Genomic DNA, 20985 nt, shown 5'->3' on the forward strand with positions numbered 1-20985 from the left:
GTTATTGTTGCCTGAATGGATCTGAAATTTGATGGGAAATCTGGGTAACGCCCTCACAGTACCGACTGCTGATACCTTATTGCTTCTGTGTTTCATACAAACCTCATCCCTACCAATGCATGCTAAAGAGTTCCTGAAAAGGTGTTTTATCTAGGAAGGAGTGGATGGCCTCTACTTCTCTTTTCTTTCTTTTTTCCAACTTTTAGTTGTGGGTGAATTAAAAGCATTGTAAATTGAATACGATTTGCAAATCAAATATGAAATTGCATAGGCATTCTGGTCATGGTTGCAGCTAGGGAAACTCTAACATGAACATTTACAATGTTGATTCTGCACCAAGGTACTCACTGAAAAAATACATAGCCCTCCAGCAGCTGAAATAATGCCATAAAACTTGGTTGGTCTTAAGCAACAACTGAATAAGCTCCTGATGAGCTTTCAGTGTTTAAGCAGGCTGTGTGCTGTGACCTGAGCTTATCGTGCTGCTTCTCAGATGTTCTGTTATCCTCTGCTTCCTTATTTGGTTTAACTACTCTACTTTCATTTAGGTTGGTGTTTCTTCAAGTATAAACATTTTTTTCCTTAAATGTGTATTGTCCTTGCTTCTGGAGGTCTTCAGTTTCTGTACAGAGACTGTCATTGCTCCTACGGTTCAAGTGCCATAGTTGTGTCATACCTTATTTTAACCGTACTGGAACTCTACTTAATATGGATTGTATTGTAATGTCAGCCTTGCAGTTCTGAATCAGGATAATAATTCTCCACTTTTCAAAGAGGAGGCACTGACTGTGGAACAAACACAGCTCATCTGAATAGCATTGCCAGATTAAGGTACCTGGGTTTTGGCCTTTGATTTCTTAGAGACCGGAAATAGACCTCTCAGGGGTTGTTTTTCTGTTGTTGTTTTTTTTATGAATAAGCTTATCCCTAAATTCAATATATTTTTCCTTATTGTTCTAAGAGACCTACATGCTGAATAGTGGTGTCTGGATTAGGTTTCTTTGCATTAATATCTGGAGCCTTGTTTATAAGTGTTTCATGATTCTGTCATCTCAAATGTGTTTAAAAATATTACTCCTGTATTTCATTTAACTATTGTGTCTGTGCATAAAGTGGAAGTCAGGATAAAGCAGACAATTCCCTTGGCTCTCTAACTGCATTTGAATTTAAGTTGCCCCTTTCATCTCCTCTTTGTTTTCTCTATTTAAATTGCAAGACATTTTCAGTGGATTCTCCAACGTATTTTGCTTGCACCGTGCCTAACGCCATTGTCAAATGACCCTTAGTCTTTTCAGTAATAAACAAGATTTATAATAACATCAGTTTAAAGATAATTTGGAGACACAAAAGACCTAATTATGCAATGGTGGGTGGGGGGCAGTTGGAAGCCTCTTTTCTTTGAAATATATTTAATTTGTGCTAAAGAATAGTACTACCTTCAAATATTAATCTTCAGTTGCCTGTGTGTTTCTGGCTTTCCTACTATACAGTAAGAAAGAAAGATGTACAAATATTAATAGTGAAGTTTAATTGTTTGCCCAATAGTTCTTGGCAAGGTCGTTACATTCAGCTGAGCTGAAAATGTCCCTAAGAGCCTAAACAAAGGTGATGCATTTTGTGAGATGGCTGCAGAAATGGGACTTTATGTTCATGGTTGATCGTTGATGTTGTGGAACTCACTCTGATCAGCCGCTGGAATTTAGTAACCTGTGAAAACGTAACCAGCTTTTGTGTCTTCCAAGAAGCCTACCAAAATATTGTTATGTTGTGTGGGTGGCAGCGCTACAGAATTTTGATCAAACCCACATCTCTTTTGGCTTTCTAACATATGTTACATTTTATGTAATGCAAACCAAGACAGCTTTAAGAAACAGATCTGTCCTCTCCATCTTTGTAGATGGGTGCTTTCAGTAGTGTTTGAATTAACCGCTCATGCCTTTATTTATTTTTTTACTTATTTTTATTTTCCAGGTCAGATTTGAGTATTACTGGTGTTAATTCTGAGTTCCTGAAACCAGCGATTTGCTAGTGCTGTTCCATAATGCGCTACATTGCCTCTCTTTACTTAAAATCTCATATCTGATATTTTTAATGTTAAGGTCAATGCTATTGATCGTGTAGATCTGTTCTTCTGCTGCATTTTTTCAAGGCACATACAGAGAGGGTAACTAATCTTAATATCTTGTGTTTGCAACCCTGTTTAGCATGAAATCGGTAACTGACATATTAATTATAATAATCTGTTAAATATACTTTACCTACATGTTAATTATAGCAGACCATTCTCATTTATTTCTCTGGGTAGGCTATTAATTCAACCCAGATGGTACAGCTTTTTGAGACTGCAACACTCAGTGTGAACAGAATAAATCATGTTGCCAAGATACAGGAGCAAAAATGTTATCACATCTGAATAGGCTTTAAAATGATATAACCATGAAAAAATCTTACCTTTTAATCAGGGAAGAGGCTTAGTTAGAGCAAGGTCAGTAGCCCAGGCCTGTTCTGTAAGGCAGGAAGCACAACTTGGAAGTACAGGAATTTCTTTTATGTCCCAGATTATCAGCCATTTTGGGATACCTTTCTTTCCTGCCATAAGTATGTAACCTGAAAGACATAATGCAAAATAACTCTGCCCCTCAATAAAAACTGATGTTAAGATTTCAAATAATCTAATTTGTTTACTTTGGAAGCAAAAGGATACATCTTGGTTATGACACAAGACAGAGCTCTGTATGAGTTATACCTTTTTGCTACCAAGAAAAAGGGATCAATAGCTGATGTTTCTATTCAGCATAAACTCCTATTCCATACTTAATCAGCTACTCTATTGTTTTGCTCTACTTCCATTTTTTTTCCATGGTATTACAAAGTGTATGTTTTAAAATTTGAACCATAATTACAAGCCATATAAAACAGGACTGTTTTCTAATTGCTGTTAAACATGCTGTTAATTGCTTTGCTTGTCGGGAGTCTGACAGTTCATCTCTTGGAATTAATTTGTTTCATTAAGGGCAGGTAAAACAGCACACTTGAGTGCCAGTCTGATTTGAATTTGGTTTTGAAGGTATAGATAAATTAGTCCTAAATTCTTCTGTAGACTTGAGAGAATCGTAAGAGTAGTTTTCATGATCTTTTCACCTCTCTGACTGGACAAAATAGGGTGAAATTATCAGAACATATGAGAAATATTCACACAGTACAATATAGCTCTATATTTAAGCCATTCAGAGAAACGATTGAAATGTTTCCTAAGTGCAGGATTTGTAGAGCTACCAAAGGCACACTATAAACCCACAGCAGGAATTAGCATAATATACAATCCTCTTGATACCAGCATTAAGTTTATTGGGCCAAATTCTACTTGTTTTCCTCTTATACAACAGCTGTGGGAAAGACCTATGGGCTGAAATGGTCCCACTGAGTACAGCGCTAGCCCCCAGTTTGAAAGAAATGTGCCTGAGCAGAGAATAAAAATCCAACAACAAAGCTAAAGTATAACCTAAACCATGAGAATTACAACTAGGAAATGTTTCTAAACTAACTATCAATAAGAACTGCAAAAACACTACATGGTTACGAGTAGCTTTCAGCGAGGGAATGTAAAATCTTAAATGGCACAGATAACGTCAATCTGAATTACCGTTTTCAGAATGACACAGATGTTAGGATAAGGAAGCATAAATGGAAATTTAAGAGAAACAAATTCGGAACAGATGTCAGGAAGCATTTTTTTCATGCCGAGAATCACAAACGTGTGGAATGGCCTACCAGGCAAGATTGTTAAGGCAAAAGCACAGGGGACATTCAAGAAGTGATCAGATGGCATCATAGGGGAATTGAGTAGTAAAAAAGGAAATGAGCATGCATAAGGCAAATGGTTTTAATTTAATCCCAAACAATGTCCATGTTCTTATGTTATTAATGCTTACATACTTACTTGGATAAACACACAGAATTCCTGCATTAAAAAAATGCCTAGAATAACCACTTTGGAATTAAAAATAAATAAATGAAGACAAATGAGCCTATATTTTTTTCCATTATGCCTTTAAAAATACCTCTTTTTTTTTTTTTTTGTACAATTTCCCTTTCTGTTCTGTATTGGTAATCTTTAGCTGTTAGACGTGTAATTGTACAGGAACTTATGAGTAACTCCAGGAGAGTTATTGTCACTTAGGTTTTTAGGATGCTTCTCTCCTGAGTTCTATTTTTCACACAATGCACAGGTGGAAAACAGGATTTACTTCATCTTATCTTTTGAGAAGAAGCAGATGCCCAAGCACCAGTCCCACACTGCTTATCTGCGTAACATTGTGGTTTGCCTGCTCTGTTGATTTCAGTGGGACTCTTCGTATGCCTTAAGTTCTACACAGTTATTTGCAGAATAGGTTTCAAACTGACTTTGTGCAACTATGGTAGGACAGGTAGGCATCCCTCAAAATAAGGAGTCACATTCTCTTCTACAGACTTTATACATCAGTGTAAAGAACTTTGAACCTCAAATGTGGGAAGATGGAAACTAGAGATCCCAAAAGCCAGATCCAGCCTCTGAATATGAGAATCAATATTTTACATCATCACTCTTTGCTGGCTTGAGTCCAATGGCAAATAAAGGAAAGATGAAAATGGAAAGTGGCTTAAATCCAAGTTTATGGACCCCCCTTTTTTTTGTTACCTGAGCACTGAAAATAGCTCTAAAAGTTCCTATAATCACACCGTTTGTAGCCTACAGCACAAAAAGAATAAGAAAAAAGCTTATTTTTCATTGTTCTGCCTATTTCTCTTCTGCTTCTCTGATTTTCTTGTCCCTCTTAGCATACAATCTCTGCATCGGGTGGATTTTTGAGTAGAGGGCTATATAGGACACTAAAAGGGGTACTGGGCATCTCTGGGAGCTTGGTACTAAAAACCTGTGATGTTCAGTTCCTTTTCTGCTTACTGCAAATTTGGCTTAAAAGTTTTTCTTGGATACAGAGCAGTTTATCTCATCTGCATAATAGTATCGTTAAAATTCAGTGTAAATGGGTTGCTTTTTCCCCTTCCCACCAGTGTTACTACAATCAACTAAAAAAAAAAAAAGAACCCGAACCTCGTAAATGATGATTGAAAAGAGGGAGCTATTTTGTTAGATTCCTGAGAACCTCATCATCTCTGTGTGCAAATCGACACAGAGCTGTGGAAAACAATGGCAATTGAAGTAAATAACATTCTGCTGCTTTCCGACTGGCTAGGTAGTGTTATACCTTCTGTTGTAACATTATTGTTTGTGTTATCAGGATTTTAAGCTTGCAGACATACGAATGTAATGGAATCCACCTGGTGGATAATTCAGTTTATGCCTTCCACTTTATATTAGCTTCTAGTCTCAGAAGTCCCTGACTTGTAAATTAATCAATTAAATATCGATTTTATGTGTCATTTCCCTTTAAGCTGTTCTTACATAATATTTGATCAGTATGTATTTAATACCCCTAAAGCTTAAACAAATCATCACCTAGTCATTTAGATGCAGACACAGAAAACTAAACAGTATAGTGTTAGCTTATTTACTGTGGGCTGAAAATATGTCTAGGCTTATCTTTTTTACGTGCTTTTGACATAAAACCAGTTCACTAAGGCACATACTGAGAAATTCAATTGCAAACTGAGCTTAGTGATTCGCTGGAATCATATGTAAATCTTAGCCATGTACTGTGTATAGATTAGGAGCTCCATAGAAAGAGAGCATAAGAAAATAAAGCAAGGAAGCCATGAGTTACTTAAGAAGGTTCTGGAGTTTAATCATAATCTCATGTTGATATTCTTATTTCCATTGTGCTTGACAGTGGGTTGCAGTTTTAAAGTTGTATTTCAATTTTGGTCGTCAGTGTCTGAAACCAAATTACAATGATCCGTGATCGCAGTTTCTTAGTTATGTTACTGTCAGTTAATTAACTCTTGCACAGTGCATACCAGGCATAGTCATTGCATAAAAAGACAATGAAGATGAGTCCCATATCAAGGAGAACAGACTGGGATTTTGCAAATAAGGAGATCTATTGGAGTTCAGCATCAGTTCCCTTTGGCTTTCAGTGAGAATTTCTATACTTATTCTCTGACCTTCTGTGGAAATCCCAGCTGGGCAGTAGAAGAACGAAGCCCACTGCACTTTGCAGGATCCTGAGGACAGCACATTATCTCCTTGTGTAGAAAGACCATGCTGAACATGCTTGGTAGAGATTTTACCCAACTAAACTATGAGACTAGCTTATGTCACAGATAAGACAAAATTATTTTAAATGCTTAATGCAATTATTGCTATACACAAAATATTTTTGTTTTTGATTTATTGTTGCTGCTGCACACTTTTATGCTAGGTCTTTATAAAGTCTTCTCAAGAATTTGTCAGTAGTTGCTCAGAACAAGACTTCTATGTGATAGCTATGCCTCCGGTGACTACAAGTGCTTTGCCTGAATTTTGTGAATACTACAGTTAAGACTCAGCGGCAACCTTAAAATAAGTAGATAACACCTTTTTCAAGGAAGAAGTCTATTATTCCTGAGACAAAAGGAACAATGGGCTAGACTCTTCTGAGCTACATCTTGCCAAAGACACACCCCAGGATGAATCTGAAGTACATCAAAAAAGCAGTAGGTCTTAAATAAAGGTATTCATTAATGTCTAGCTGACACATTAGGGGCAACCTCATTTTATTTGTTTGAAAGTACATTCAATTTTAAACCAGTTCTATTTCAATGATTTTGAGCACAAAAGAATATTCTTATGAGTAGCAAGGTATTTTGAATAATGGAATATAATTCCATCAGCACTGTGTTCTCTTGTTATTTATTACTGTACTAAATTATCTACAACTGAAGACAACCCGTTTATAATGAGATATCTGATGATTTATTTTTGCAAAAAATATTAGCTTTATTATTTATTAATTCTAGCAGTATTCCTCAGTGTATACTCCATAAATATTAACATATCTGATGTCTTGTAAAGATCCAGTGAAAGTAATAGCATTGTGCCAGATGTATAGGGAAGATTTGACATCTCATTTTATGTAGTTGATCTGCTGTAGCTTACAGTATCAAAGAGTTCAATTAATTAAGAACTTGTCAAAAAAACAGTGCTAACGTAAGGAGCCTTGCATTTGGACTACAAAATACTGTTCATCCATGAACATTATTACAGACATATTATATTGGAAGAATGCATTTTGTTCACCCACAGATGCTAAATAAATTACAAAATTGCCTTTAAGTGCTTGTATTATGGAACAAATGCCCACTAAAAATATTCTGAGAACAGTGTGAGGATGTTATAATACGACTTCACAGGATATCTCAAGTTCTTCTCTTAAAAAATGTTTGTGCTGGATATTATTTTAAGTAATATGAAAATAGTAGCACTACCTACATGCATTGTTAAAAGCAGGTCGAATAGGTGTGCATGGTGCTTTAAGAATACAGCTGTTGTCTGGAACTCAGAAAGATCATCTGGAATTTGAAGTTATCAGAAGATCATTATTCAAGGCTAGTTTATTTCAGACCCCCCAAATCCTTCGCATTTGTGCTGACAGCTTTTTTTTTTTTGTAGAGTCAGTCTGATGTAGAGTTATTTCTTTTAAACTTGTTATGTATTTGGTCTTACTAAGAATGTGGCAATCACTTTTGTTTTGATACATATGATTAAATACTGTACTGCTTTTATAAGTATTTACACAATAAACTTAAAAGTTGTTTCATTGTCATTAGTCCTAGGTTTTCTCTTCAGATGGAATAATTCATTTGTTATATTAACATTTGTAAATACACTGTGTTAATGTTGAGATCGTGAAGACTTAGAGGAACTTGATGTTTAGCCATGTTTTGCAAATTACAGGTAAGCTTGGAACACTCAAAGAGAGATGTGTTGTAATGACTTGATGCAACTTAACATGATGCTAATAATTTACGAGATCTGCTCTGGAAGCAATACCTCCTCTTTCTTTATGTTGGCCCACGATGTCAGAGGTGGATGTTAAGGGTATAATGGTCGAGGTTGAACATTCCTACCAATTTTCTGTTACATTTTCTTACCACGTGACAAATGGCAGCAGAGATGCAGTCTGTCCAAATGACATCTGACATGGAAGTGCGAATGAAGCAAAGGTGTGTCATTGAATTCCTCCAAGTGGAAAAATGACATTAAATTAAGCTTGCTGAATGTTCATGGAGACCAAACAGTGGATGTGAGTACAGTGTGATGTGGTGCGTGGTGTGTTTCAGCAGTGGTGACAGCGATGTGAAAGACAAGTCGTGTTCCAGACAGCTATGCACAGCTGTCACACCATGAAACGAGGAGTGTCTCGATCAGCTCATCTGCACAAACTGGCAGACTACGAACAGGGAACTGTGTATGGAGCTGAATATTTGCTTCAATGCATTGGAAAAGATGGTGGTAATGTTGGAATATCACAAAGTTTGTGCCAGGTGGGTCCCAGTAATGCTCTCACAAAAAGAGAAAAAACACTGTACACAAGTTTGTCCGGACCTACTGAATATGAGACTGAAGGTGACAGTGTCCTGGATCACATCATGACTGGTGATGTGACATGTTGTCATCACTATGAGCTGGAGTCAAAATAGCAGTCCATGGAGTGGTGACATATGAATTCCTCATTGAAGAAAAAGTTCAAGACACAACGCTCAGGTAAAATGATGTGTACTGTCTTATGGGATAGGAAAGGGATGATCCTTCTGGATTTCCTGGAGCTCAGACAAACCATTAATTCTGACTGCTACTTCAAGGTGCTGACTAAGCTGAAGGCTCAAAATTCCAGTCAGGCCAGAGAATAAGGGAATCTTTCACTTTCAACATGACAACACCAGGCCCCATACCAGTTTGAAGACCATGGAGCACATCGCCAGTGTTGGCTGGACTGTCCTAACACACCCACCATACAATGAGAATTTGGCACCTTCTGTCTTCTGTCTGTTCAGGCCAATGTAAGGTGGACTGTGTGGGCAACATTTTCCTAGCAGTGACACCACCATGGTGGTTGTGAAACAGTGGGTCACGTCTGCTCGTGCGGATTTTTATGAGCAAGGCTGGCAGGCTCTTATTCATCACTGGCAAAAAATACATAGGTAATGGTAGTGACTATGTTGAAAAATAATACGCTGTAGCTGAGAATTTGCTCTATCATATAGAGTTATAGTGCACCTTGTATCTGTTTTACCTTCCATGGAAATAAATAGGAGACATTACCTTTGGAGTGACCTATGTATAATATAAGTTGATGTTTGCTTCATATCTTTGTTTTTTTGAAACAGCTTGAGATAGATAAGCCAGCTAAATGGTCATAGTCTGTGTGTGTGGCAAGGAAGACTCCTGTTAATGTCCTAGTTATGCCTGATTGACTGCAGGTTTCCTGGTGGGTAACTTGATAACAAAAGAACAATAGGAAAAAAGAGAAGTCTCAGATCATCCTCAATGATCTGACTATAACTAAGGACCTTCATAGCATATATTCTGCAAGGTGTCACATTTCATTTCTTCATAGAGTTTTCCAGGAAACATAAATGCTCCAGTCATATTTTGGTAAGGCACGCTCTCATTTTCTCTCTTTATTTTGTAATATATAGTACTTCCAGGTGTGTTTGAAACCAGTGTGAAATTAGTGAATCCAGGAAGGCTTACTTGAAAACTTCACAAGTAAACAGAATATATAAATATATGGCATTACGTTTGTGAAGATTTATGCCTGTATGTTTTGCGTTGTTCGTGGCTTCTCTTACCATCTCTTCTGTTTCCATTAGTGAACAGGCTGTGACTTTGGCTTCTTGCCACTATCTTTTGGAAGGGCTGATACTGTAGAGATACTATGGCCATCACATATATCTTCATGTGTGCAGCTTAGAGGGGGACTGATGACATTTGTATGCTATATTGGAAAAATTGTGCTGAATTTGCTTGCTACAGCCGATATTAACTCATCAACAAAGCAGAATTTCAACGATCATGCTATTTCTGTATTGTTATTCATCTTTGACATAATACTGCAGAGACATTTAGCAATTCTTTAAAACTCTTGAATTCCAGATAGTCCAGATCTGTTATGTATTTATTAGAACAAAAGTGGAAAGAAACAATGTAGCATATACACATATGGTGTACACGGAAATGTAGAATCATAGAATTGCTCGGGTTGGAAAAGACCTTCAAGATCATCAAGTCCAACCACAACCCAACCATACTACTGTAACAACCCATCACTAAATCATGTCCCTGAGCACCACATCCAAATGGTTTTTAAACACGTTCAGGGATGGTGACTCAACCACCTCCCTGGGGAGCCTGTTCCAGTGCTTAACAACCCTTTCTGTGAAGAAGTTTTTCCTGATATCCAACCTAAACCTCCTCTGGAGCAATTTGAGGCCTTTTCCCCTTGTCCTGTTACCTGTCACCGGTGAGAAGAGACCAGCCCCGCTCTCACTGCAATCACCTTTCAGGTATTTGAAAAGAGCAATGAGGTCTCCCCTTAGCCTCCTCTTCCCCAGACTAAGCAGCTCCAGTTCCTTTAGTCGCACCTCGTAGGGCATATTCTCCAAGCCCTTCACCAGCCTTGTTGCCCTTCTTTGGACCTGCTCCAGCACCTCAATGTCCTTTCTGTATTGAGGCACCCAAAACTGAACACAGTACTTGAGGTGGGGCTTCACCAATGCTGAGTACAGGGGCAGGATGACTTCCCTAGTCCTGCTCACTACACCATTACTGATCCAAGCCAGGATGCCATTGGCCTTCTTGGCCACCTGGGCACACTGCTGGCTCATATTCAGCTGACTGCCCATCAGCACACCAAGGTCCCTTTAGATATTTATATGGACTACATATAAATATAGATTAAATTAGATAACAGCTGCAAACTATTTATATTTTAAAGCATGAAACAAATTGAGACACGGTGATTATTGAAAGAGAGCAATGCAACCTGGAAACGCACTGGCAGGAATGGAACAGCTCATTACTAATATGAGACAGAATCTATGCATAAAAATCAAGCAAAGAAACTTCAGTGTTTCTTAGACATTATTGAGATGCTAGTCAGGGCTGCATTTGTGTCTGGAATTCTAAATAATTTCCTGGATGTATTTATTCCATATTGTTGGTATAAAATATCTGCTGATAAATTCTAGGGCTCTCCAAAAGCATGCGTGTATCTGCTACTGAGCCACTGTCCACCCTTTGACAAAAACTTCATGTCAAACAACTGCCAGTTGGCTAGAGTTCCAGATGCTCACCTGCTTTCTTGGGAAGAAAAACATTCTTGCAGAGTTGTTCTGGAGAGAACAGACTATAAAATCTTCTTATTCTGCTGAGCAGTATTTTCTACAGGACCTGTGCGTAGAGCTCAGACCAGTGCAGCAGAGAGACTCTACGCTAACCCTACCTGGGGAGTTTGACACTGGTTTTCATGAAGTAAAATTAAAAACTAAGAACTACGTGTATCAGGATGCAGCACCCAATCACCATTTTTATTTGCCCATGTATCTTCATTTCAGAGCAGCTTACTCCAGCCTGGTGCAAAGCTGCTTAGTCCTGTAATCTATTTGTCTATGTTTTGTGATTTTCAGATTTTTCTGTAAATTCTATGTCTGGTGGACAGAATTTACTTCAGGAAAAATAATGCAAGGACGAAAGTGCTTTGTGTATGTTTGACATGACACATAGAGGGAAATCAGGGCAAAGATGCATTACATTAGAGGGGGCAATATACTTTTCCCCAGATCAAAATAAAAGGAGGATCAGTTTAATCCGTTTTGAAAATAAAAAAGCTGTAACAAAGTATAATATGAAACCAGAAATATACTATATATAATAGTTTAGAGACTAGAAGAATTCTACTATACCCTTGTTTCTCAGTTGCATATATGCACATATATATACATATATTTTCTGTATATCTTACGAAAGATCTATTTTTTAAAAATATTGTTTTAGAAAGTCTCCGTATTGTGGCCTTGATTCTTGTATTGCATTCTGCTAGAACAATATCCAATCTGAGCAGTATAGCGGTGTATTTGAGTATTGAGATTTTGTACTGGTACTCTTTGTCTGTACTCTGTCTAAACTGAAGGGTCAACTTGATGTGTTGTTTTAAGAGTGACAAACTGGAGATCTCATACCAATAGAGCAATGTTAATATATGAAATGCATGAGTTATTTTAGAATGCATTTTAATTGCTCTTCAAATAGTATTACAGCCCTGCAACGATAACAGTATCTGTAAAATTTAATTTATTTTATATTAGAAAGTGCTTTTTTTTTTCTTTTTTCTTTTTTTTTTTTAGTCAAGAAGAGACCAGCATGACTATCTGGGCATCTGAGAGAATTGTGGCAGGAAATGTAAGTATAATGTAAATATCCAGTAGATATTTGTTAACTGATATTGTTGAGCACAAAATAAGCTTGATTAATATGCATCTATTTAGCCTTTTTAAGAATTGCATATCAAAGGATAAAACATTCATATTTTGTACAAAGAATGAGGCTGTAGCTGTATCAATATCACTATAATTACATTTTTAATCTTTCCTCTGAGTATCTCAACTTTCTTTGGTGGCTGGGATTAAATTTTTAAAAGGAAATAATTAATATCTACATTTGAGTTTGTGAAGACTTTCACCTGAATTTGTGTGCATTATCTAATGGAAGAAATAGTCTGAAAAAAGGATGCTTGTTCTTTTCATATTTAAAGAGTTGAGTAGGATGCAAAAAATAGCCATATACTGAGTATATTTTGTCATCGCTTACAATACAAATTAGAGCAGAGTTATTGGGGTCTGTTTGGCAGAAACTGGTAACATTACGCAAGGCGGATAAATATGGGTAGGGATAAATCTAGCCAAAAAACCAGTCATGGATGCAGATGTCCCTGCTGAAGTTTTTGCACCTGGGCCATTTGGTTTCCAAACTGACCTCACGACTGGCCACAATGGCTGACTTCTCTTCAAGAGCCAAAAGAGGAAGAGGCTTAAGTGGGTCCATATGGCACACAACAATCGACAGCAAAGATGCATTGCCAACTTGGTATTGCAACTACAGTTTGTATTTCAATGTGCTGTGGAATTGGTTCACTATTCACAGAGGAGCAAGTACTGCCAGGAGTAGCTTAATCTATGAATTTATCTAATTATGTCCTAAAAGCATCAGAGTACTGCAGTATGATTTCAGATGTTGTGTGATGATGCCAAAGTCAATTTAACCTGAACAGTGCACGTTCCTATTTGTATCTAGAATCAAGAAGTTGAGCTTTTCTTATCTATAGTTTCAGAAAATGTTGTATTTTCCGGTATTCTAGGAAGCAGAATATACCATCAGTTGACTTTTAGGATTTAGAAGATGATAAAGTTTACAAATATAGTATCAAACATGATTATCTGTGACCTTGAAAGTCTTCTTGTTGTTCTTTTCCACCCTGGACTTCATAATAGAATTTATTTTAAAACAGTGATACACATCTGAAATGAGTAAAAGATCTTTGATATAATTGCTGTGAAGCTAGAAAATCCAATGATATTGCTGTAAAATCATTGTAACAACCTAGGCAATAACTTGACTATGTTTGAGCACTATAGCTCTGTTTGTTCAGTAGTTGTTCATTATGTAGTTTTATTGGTTATTTTTCCCTTTTATCCCTTGTTGATAGAGGGTACTTAACTATTTATGAGTTTCTACAACGGTGAAGTTTCTATTTCCTGGCTGGAATCCTAAGTAAGAGGAACATAATGGTACAGGGTAGTGACATCTGTGCGTATTTGTTCCATTGTAATATCTAGAAAAAGATTTATATATGTGAGTCATTCTTTCTACATGAAAGCAGGTGTAAACATAGTTTGGGTAGTACATTACCTTGTGACTGTGGTGTTCATGTTGACTAACGGTAGATATCAATCAAACACATATTTACATTTGATAACCCATACAGACACCTGTCCCTAAGATTATACTTAAACCAGCTGTTTTTAAGGTGAAGGGAATTTATTTAAATGGTGCCTTTCTGGAGATACTGATTCTACTTAGATATGCTGTGGTAGTATTTGAAGTACCAGTGGAAAATACAAGGTTGTATGATATTGCTAAAAATATGTAGCAGATATGGAGATAGTTGTCCATCAGCTTAGTGGAATATGAACAGAGCCTTAAAAATAGACAATAATTACAATTTTTCTAATTATTTTTGATAACTAAGTAGTATTTATCTAGAAATTTCTAACACAGAAAACTATTCCCAGCTTCCCTAATTCCAGAAGACATCACTGCCATGTAGTTTGTATGGAGTTCCACTTTTTTTTTTTACCTGTATGTTACTAATATAAGCTCGCATTTAAATTTTTCTTGTTGTCCCAGAGATATTTTCGCATTAAAACTTTTCATCCTTATGTAGAAAAGTATTGCTTCAAAAAATCTATGCTTCTGAACTAAGTGTATAAAGCTGCATAGTCAGCCTTTTAGTGAGCTAATGTAAAGAACGGATTTTAAATAATTTTATATACAAATCCTATGCGGTTATGCAGATTATATGTTTATCTGAAATGGAAAATTTGGACTCAGTTCTTTTTATTACAAATTTAATAGCCCTCATGCTGCCATCAAATTTTCTCTGAAATACTTCTGTACCTATACTGCTCTATGAAGTACTCTGTAAAGTCTAAAAAATAAAAATCCCATAGCCTTCAAGTTACAGTACATAGAAGCAACTGCTATAAAAAACAGCAGTCAATCTGAACACATGAAAACATTTGTAATAGGCAACCAAGTCACCAGACATCACTAAGTGTGCCTCGATAGAGCTTATACCTTAATAGTGCTAGGACTTTTATTCAACAAAGCTATTCTCCTAGGCACATCGAATATAATTTTGAAGGAAACCGTTTTAATCCAGGAAGAAACTTTACTGATTATATACAACTCGCTGTAACATCCAGTTTAGGAATCGACACGGAAAATCATTAAGCAATTATAATTTGTACGAACAGGACTTGGCCTTGAAAAAAACTTTCCCATAAGCTCCTAATCTAGGCTTTAATCATGCCCATTCTCATTCAAGTCATAATGAGAAATAAATTCCCTGCAGTATAAAATTCACCAACTGAATTGTTCTAAAACCAGAGCTGGGGAAAATAGCACAGATGGTTGACACGTCTCGCTATGACCACAGTAAGTGCACTCTGCCAGCAAGAGAAAACCATGGAAACTCCTGGAATATTATGTACTTCTTGTGCGAAATTCCCTGATGATATTAAACAATCACTGCACACTACACACCTGAATGATCTAATGCAGATAATCAGATGTAGATAAAAGCAAGGAATATCCACTTACTTTACAAGTAACATTCCTCACAAACTAATTACTTCTGAGATCTTTAAGTTTTCCAAAGATGATACTGAACTTGAAAGTTCTTAATTTGATTTGAAAGCAGAACTCAGAAATCCTGTTTTAATAACTAATCTTGTCTTGGTTAGCTGACAGCAAACTTGTCCAGAAGGTACTCTTCATCCTCTTTAGAAGGAAGTGACTCCTACCCAAATAATAATCTCTCTGCCACGAGTATCTTCCACTTTCATTCTCTGTGATTTTAATCATTAAATCCTAAAAACACGTAGCAATTCTATAAAGCTAGAGAGCTTTCTTCCTTATGGCATTTCGTACTGTGGAAAGTTGACTGTCCTTTTCTGTCCTCAATGGTAGCTCTGGAAAGAGTTGATGTTGCCGTATCTCATCTAGAGTCCTCTTTTGTCTTACATAAAGGATGCCATTTCTGAAGGCAGATTTAGGCTGTAGAAAGGGAAATAATGCACAAAACTGAATGCTTTGTACACAGGGGTAAATGGAGGTATCCCTTGAAGACAATCTGTTCCATTCAGCAATGCACAACCAGTGCAGAAAGAGAGCACAGTGTTGGCTCCGAGCTGAAGGAGAGCAGATGAACAAAATTTGGGCTCCAGGAATTTGACTTTATGTTAGATACCACTGAGAAGTGTGGTGTATTTTGGTATCCTCTGAGGAACAAATTTAAGGAAGCTCTTTGACCTTGATAGCAAACTTTCTTAGCTTTTGCTTCCCAACAACCCACAGCCCCTTGTAAAGAGGATCACTATGCAGCTGGAAAGGGTAATTGTAATGAACAGTGCAGGATTCACAATGGAATTTCACAGAAATATGGTAGTAATCTGAGAACCAGCCCTAGTTTGAATGGATATAAGAATGTTGTGCTGTGTTATGTTCATTGCTTTATCAGCTTGCAGGGAAAAGTTCTCTCTTTTGTGTGTGTGAGTGATTTCAGTACCATGCAATGTGGACAATATTTCTTTTGTCTAGCACGTAAAAGCGTGGGTTGGTTGGTTTGTCCATTTGTAAAAAGTGTAGGGAGGGTCTGAGTGCTTTCTTCTTTTAAGTGGTGGTTGAGGGTGGTTTGTTTATTCAGCTAGCAGTGTTAGCCAGCGATTGTAATCTCAAGTAAGTACAGCATGGCTCTTTTATGATCATCCCTGGAGAGAGTTCAGCATCCCAAGAAACTGTTTTCTTGAACTGTGTGTTAAGATGTTTGCCACGCATTTCAGACTGAGACTGGTTCAGATGCTAAGCAAAGACCATGGAAAATTGTACACTGATAGAAGAAACAATTAAACGTGCTAATAGTTCTTAATGTACAGGCACCCATGCCAAAGCCTATGTATACTTATTTATAGTTCAGAAGTTTCAGTAGCTTTATGTGCCTTTTACTTTTTTTTGGACTGTGGCGAGGCAAAGAACAGCTATAAAATATTTTGATAAAGTATTTCTTTAGCATGAGTTTGAAGGAAAAAAAAAAAGATTAAGCACTCTCACAGAGTGTTCAGCAAAGTAACTGCAGTCTCAGTTCAAGTATTTCTACCAGCGGTTTATGAGCTTTGTCCATTGTCACTGTGGTAGTACCATCCTGACCTTTCCTCAGACCATCTGGTATGCTTTTCGGATGGATGTTGCTGCTAACAATGCCCTGGTTCAAGCTGATCCTAGAGTTCAATTTAGGCATTGTTCACCAATGATTAATCAAGAAGAGATTTCATAATGAAGTCAGCATTAAAATGTATGGGCATGTGGCAAATCAGATTGAATGGCAATATCTCAGAATATATAGCATCATATTGTTGGGTTTCTTTTGTGGTTTTCACTCTCCTGGGGATCTGAGTATAGACTATGATATGCTGAAAGCTCTGTTTATTTTACATTTTAAATGATTAGTGGAAGATTAAACTTTCATGCTAACTGAAAAATATAATGAAAATGCTAAATTCTGGGCTCCCTATCTAAATATTATTAGCTTTTACATGATGTATTTGGTTCTTTTATTCTTGCTGACTCACAGTCCATAGCCTTTCTTGTGTTAATGCATTTTAATCCCCTGTATAGAATCTCTTGACAAAAAGGCATTTTGGTATAGTAGTGGAAGGGAGGAGAAAAAATATCCTAAACCGAGAGAATGGTGGAGAGTTACTACTTTTTTAGCTACTTTCATCAAATATAAACACCATCAGGAACAGTGAAGAGATGAATTAGCAAAGATGGCTGTAATTTTTTAATTGTGGAAGGGAAATTAAAGCAAAAAAATTATATACATTGAGTAACAGTGTTGCTGTATATGTGTGCATTGTATACTTGTATTTGTTTCTGTCCTGCATTTAGGACCCAGGTCAAGCCCAGTTACCACAAATTTCCAAACAAACCTCTAAATTCCAGGATGGAAGAAACAAAGTAAACCTGAAGATGTGTGGACTGTATCTACGTCCTTGCTCTATTTTCAAAATGTCTAAAAGTTCTCAAGCATGAAAATTTTTTTAAGAGCACTATTGTCCAAGCAATTAGTGAGGCAGATTTTCCAGACTAGTAATGTCCAGTCTAAAAAATATCAACAGATACATGCAAAAGGCTACTCATTTCTATTCTACAAAAGGTTTGAATTGATCAAATACTTGTCTTTATAGCAAAAAATCTCTATCTTTGCAGCTACTTAGAAGTAATGGAAATACTAGTCACTGCAAATTCTGGTATGAGTCAATGGATCTTTATTTGAGGGGGAAAAAAGAGGAAATGAAATTTACTTCTATCATTTCTGTTGTAGACTAGATTGTTACCGCTGAGGGACACCTGATTCTCTTTCAGTTATCTAGTTGGATGCATAACTAGAATTAAAAAAAGAAAAGCAATATCCTTTCATGGTGTAATTTCAAGGAGTAAGTGGAGCTATTGGAAAGTATGGTTCTTCCTTTAAAACAGCACATCTGATGTTTTTACTCAAGAAGGGCCAAGAGATTGAACCATGTCACAGAAAGTCCAAGATACAATAAATAATACACTTGTAGATCTCTACTGGTTTTTTTCATAATATAGCCTTCCATTGACTTTCACTAAAATTTTCCTAAACTTTCCACTCTGAGACATCTGCAAAACATTTTAATCATTAAAAGATAAAATCCCCAGGATGTGTATATCCAAAATCCAAAGCAATATGAGTTTTAGTTAATATATCTTATTCCAAGAAATATTTTTCATGTAATCCTTCATGAAAAACTTAGTTGTTGGATATGAGATTCCATCTTCTTTAATATGCAGCAAAAACCCAACATGTTTTATTCAACGAGTCAGATCAGTAGTGTATTCAGACTATAAATTTGTACATTATGTAGAGATAAAAAAAATACAATGCTAAGAAACTGGAAAAGAAATTTCCAGTTGAATTTTTTTTTGTTTGGGTTTATAAAAATAACTGTGGTGCATCAATTACTCCCTATTGCCATGGATACCAGCAATTCTTTATTATATAACTGTACAGCTGTGCTCGGCTCTAATATGAAAAACAGACTTTTTTCATCTTTCCATTTCATAGTTACTGAACTGAGATAATAACATCTCCTTTTACCTATGAATGTATTCCATTCCTTTACCATTCTCCGAAGTATTATTGATTAGAATTTCATTAAGGCATTTATAATAAAATCTATAGTAAATGTTCCTGTTCTCCTTCAAAGACACTGTTGTTGAAGGTGGTTCTGTTATATACAAGGGCTGCTCCAAAAGCAATGCCTTCTATTTTATTATGTTGACCTGCTATGTCAGAGGTGGATGTTGGTGGTATGGCAGCAGAGGTTGAAGCTTCCCATCAATATCCTGTTACATTTTGTTGCTGTGTGACAGATGGCAGCACAGGGGCAGCCTGACAATGTCTGACTTGGGGGTGTGTATGAAGCAAAGGTGTGTCATTTAATTAATGCATGTAATATTTCCATTCTACAGCTATGGATCTGAGATCCTTGCTGTAAGACTTACACATTTGTGAATTGTTCAATTAAAGGTCTCCGTGATCCGATTTTTTTGCAATACGCGACTGAAGATGATATTTGAAATGTTAAGAATATTGTTCCTGCAGACCTTGCTCAGAGCATGAGCTCATGCTGGAAACTGAGCTTCTGAAGTGGTGGAGCGTGCACTTAGCAATGTACTCTAGAAAAGTAGGCTTAAAAAACAGAACAGAGCTTGCTAATCAAGATGCAACATACAGGCCTCTTGTGCAAAAGCAGGACAACATTGTTCTTGAGCAGCTTTCTTATACCTTCAGTTCTTGCATCCTCACTGCTGTTCTATCTTCTCAGTCTCAACTGCTATCAAAATTCCCTTTATTTTCTAATATGTGACTGTTTATACTTGATCTACACCCTTCATCTCTGTGATAGATTTCAGCTATGGTAGCATATGTGCGGGTTAGTATCTCTTGGCTCTGTTAGCTATAAAGCTGGAATGGTCCTCACTGAATTAAATTACTAAAATAAATGATATTTTGATATAATTGATGATAAATGGAGTCCTTACACAAACTAGAGATTAGAGAAGACCTTATCCAGAAGACATTACAACTAAGAATGTATATTGCAAGAATAATGAACCTTTACATCTATTTATTTATTTAGTTATGACAAGTTATATGGCTGGTTAGGATTTTTGTGAATGTCAATTTATGCCTTCATACATCAGAAGAAATAATTACATATACCCAACAGCTTTATGTTAATGTGGCTGTGTTTCAGTAGAGGTCAGTAGAGACTTTAATTGAAGAATCCTGCTTTCGGTTATTAGTCCTCTTCACTAAGTTACTAGGCCTTGTATGGAAAAAGTCTGCTCTGAAGTGCCTGTTCTGGCCCAGCCTGGGCTGACGATGATGGTGTCTGCAGTGCCATTACATATTATGGTGAGCAAGGCAGGAGACCTCTTCTCCTGGTACTGCTGTTAGTGAAGGACTGGGCTGCTTTGGGGGTTATTATTTATTTTTTTCCTCTTATGCCCAGATCCCTAAACTATGTATGTTAACTAAAGGTAAACTTTAGTGTTTCTGAGTTCTTCTAGGTTTCAGAGGTTTTTGTTTTCCTGTGAAGTTGATGACTAACAGTTGCAGACCCCTTACCCCACTGTAGCTGAACGGATAAAAAGTGTGGAAAATTTGTCCTTCCAAAGACACTTTAATAGAACCAAATATGAAACAGGTGTTAGTTTGAAGTCGTGTTTTAAACCACACATTGTGGATCTGAGAATTGTTTTAAGCATATAACAGTTTGCTGCAATTAGACACTAGCATTATCACTTCAATTAGCCCTGGGCATAATCTTTCCTCTCCTATTTAGGTCACATATCAGCACCAGTAGTTCATGCTGCACTTGTAAGTAATATACACCAAATTTATTCCACTGTTTCATTTGTTCCATTTTAATGCCTATTTGACACACTATTTAAAATGTTTCATTTTACACAGAATAATTATTCATATATTAATTGCGCACTCATCTTTCCTTCAGTGCTTTGTTATCTGATTTTGTAGAATATAAGTCCGTATGTTACTGACTTCCAATTCTGTTGCACACTAAACAAAGCCATTATGAATCCTGTTTATAATGGTGCCATTAAAAATGATATGCTGT

The 20985-nt window shown here is 36.6% G+C and overlaps 1 long non-coding RNA gene across 1 annotated transcript in view; it reads left to right on the plus strand.

Moving 5' to 3' along the window:
- Positions 1–2715, plus strand: part of LOC110404546 — a 94026-nt gene extending 91311 nt beyond the window's left edge. The window contains exon 4 of the long non-coding RNA XR_002442311.1: positions 1972–2715. This is a non-coding gene — a long non-coding RNA (uncharacterized LOC110404546). The remainder of the gene's footprint in view (positions 1–1971) is intronic.

The sequence above is a fragment of the Numida meleagris genome, chromosome 10, assembly GCF_002078875.1.
Source record: "Numida meleagris isolate 19003 breed g44 Domestic line chromosome 10, NumMel1.0, whole genome shotgun sequence".
NCBI classification, from domain to species: domain Eukaryota; kingdom Metazoa; phylum Chordata; class Aves; order Galliformes; family Numididae; genus Numida; species Numida meleagris.